Here is a 2,500-nt window from a genome sequence, read left to right as displayed (position 1 = left end):
TACCCAGCGAAATTCTGATTCCCACATGTGGGCACTAGGCAAGGGCATCCTTGCAAAGAGCCCACTTCCGATTCCGACGAGGAGTGCACGGCTCAGTTGCCCAAGCCAAGCACCCCGAGCTGAAAAGGCCAAGCCAAGCACTTGTGAGCGGATCAAGACAGCGGGCGATTTGGCTAGGATGCCCACACCAATTCCCACGCATCCAATCCGCTCATTGTGCGAGAAACGACCTACCCAACGAAATTCCGATTCCCACATGTGGGCACTAGGCAAGGGCATCCTTGCAAAGAGCCCACTTCCGATTCCGACGAGGAGTGCCCAGCTCAGTTGCCCAAGCCAAGCACCCCGAGCTGAAAGGCCAAGCCAAGCACTCGTGAGCGGATCAAGACGTCGAGCGATTTGGATAGGATGCCCACACCAATGCCCACGCATCCAATCCGCTCATTGTGCAAGACACAACCAATCCAGCGAAATTCCGATTCCCACGTATGGGCGCTGGGCAAGGGCATCCTTGCCGAGCGCCCACTTTCGATTCCGACAAGGAGCGCCCAGCTCAGTTGCCCAAGCCAAGCACCCCGAGCTGAAAGGCCAAGCCAAGCACTCGTGAGCGGATCAAGACGTCGAGCGATTTGGATAGGATGCCCACACCAATGCCCACGCATCCAATCCGCTCATTGTGCAAGACACAACCAATCCAGCGAAATTCCGATTCCCACGTATGGGCGCTGGGCAAGGGCATCCTTGCCGAGCGCCCACTTTCGATTCCGACAAGGAGCGCCCAGCTCAGTTGCCCAAGCCAAGCACCCCGAGCTGAAAGGCCAAGCCAAGCACTCGTGAGCGGATCAAGACGTCGAGCGATTTGGATAGGATGCCCACACCAATGCCCACGCATCCAATCCGCTCATTGTGCAAGACACGACCAATCCAGCGAAATTCCGATTCCCACGTGTGGGCGCTCGGCAAGGGCATCCTTGCCGAGCGCCCACGGCTTCGGTTTCCGACCTTCCGAATCCCACGTGGGGTGCTATATAGGCTGTAGTCCGCGCCAAGCACCCCTAACCGAAGCCCACGTCCCATATAGGAGGGGAGGTCTTTCGACCCACCGGACTACCCCCCTATATATATGTCTTAAGTCCGTTTTCCAAACTGGCAGTAGGAGACATCAATTTCTCAAAAAGCGTAGTCCCCCCCATTTCTCATCCCGTCAGCAGCGGAAGAGCCCTCCAAGCACACGCAGCAGTGCGAGGAACGAGCAATCACCCGCAATTTCATATCCCGCAAGTGGGCGCTCGAGAAAGCGATCCTTGCCGAGCACCCACACCTCGATTTCCGACCTTCCGAATCCCACATGGGGTGCTATATAGGCTGTAGTCCACGCCAAGCACCCCTAACCGAAGCCCACGTCCGATATAGGAGGGGAGGTCTTTCGACCCACCGGACTACCCCCCTATATATATGTCTTAAGTCCGTTTTCCAAACTGGCAGTAGGAGACATCAATTTCTCAAAAAACGTAGTCCCCGCTCATTTCTCATCCCGTCAGAGCACGCGCGGCCCCCTAGCGCGCGCGCGGGGGTCTGAAGGTTAACCTCAGTACCCCCTATATATATGCCTTAAGTCCGTTTCTCAAACTGGCAGTAGGAGACATCAATTTCTCAAAAAACGTAGTCCCGCTCATTTCTCACCCCGTCAGCGCGCGCGGCCCCATAGCGCGCGCGGGGGTCTGAAGGTTAACCTCAGTACCCCCTATATATATGCCTTAAGTCCGTTTCTCAAACTGGCAGTAGGAGACATCAATTTCTCAAAAAAGTAGTCCCGCTCATTTCTCACCCCGTCAGCGCGAGCGCGGCCACCTAGCGCGCGCGGGGGTCTGAAGGTTAACCTCAGTACCCCCTATATATATGCCTTAAGTCCGTTTCTCAAACTGGCAGTAGGAGACATCAATTTCTCAAAAAACGTAGTCCCGCTCATTTCTCACCCCGTCAGCGCGAGCGCGGCCACCTAGCGCGCGCGGGGGTCTGAAGGTTAACCTCAGTACCCCCTATATATATGCCTTAAGTCCGTTTCTCAAACTGGCAGTAGGAGACATCAATTTCTCAAAAAACGTAGTCCCGCTCATTTCTCACCCCGTCAGCGCGCGCGGCCCCATAGCGCGCGCGGGGGTCTGAAGGTTAACCTCAGTACCCCCTATATATATGCCTTAAGTCCGTTTCTCAAACTGGCAGTAGGAGACATCAATTTCTCAAAAAACGTAGTCCCGCTCATTTCTCACCCCGTCAGCGCGCGCGGCCCCATAGCGCGCGCGGGGGTCTGAATGTTAACCTCAGTACCCCCTATATATATGCCTTAAGTCCGTTTCTCAAACTGGCAGTAGGAGACATCAATTTCTCAAAAAACGTAGTCCCGCTCATTTCTCACCCCGTCAGCGCGCGCGGCCCCATAGCGCGCGCGGGGGTCTGAAGGTTAACCTCAGTACCCCCTATATATATGCCTTAAGTCCGT

The sequence above is a fragment of the Tripterygium wilfordii genome, chromosome 16 (genome assembly GCF_013401445.1).
Source record: "Tripterygium wilfordii isolate XIE 37 chromosome 16, ASM1340144v1, whole genome shotgun sequence".
In the NCBI taxonomy this organism is placed as follows: Eukaryota; Viridiplantae; Streptophyta; class Magnoliopsida; order Celastrales; family Celastraceae; genus Tripterygium; species Tripterygium wilfordii.
The sequence above is the reverse complement of the archived record's forward strand: the minus strand, read 5'-3'. Positions refer to the sequence as shown.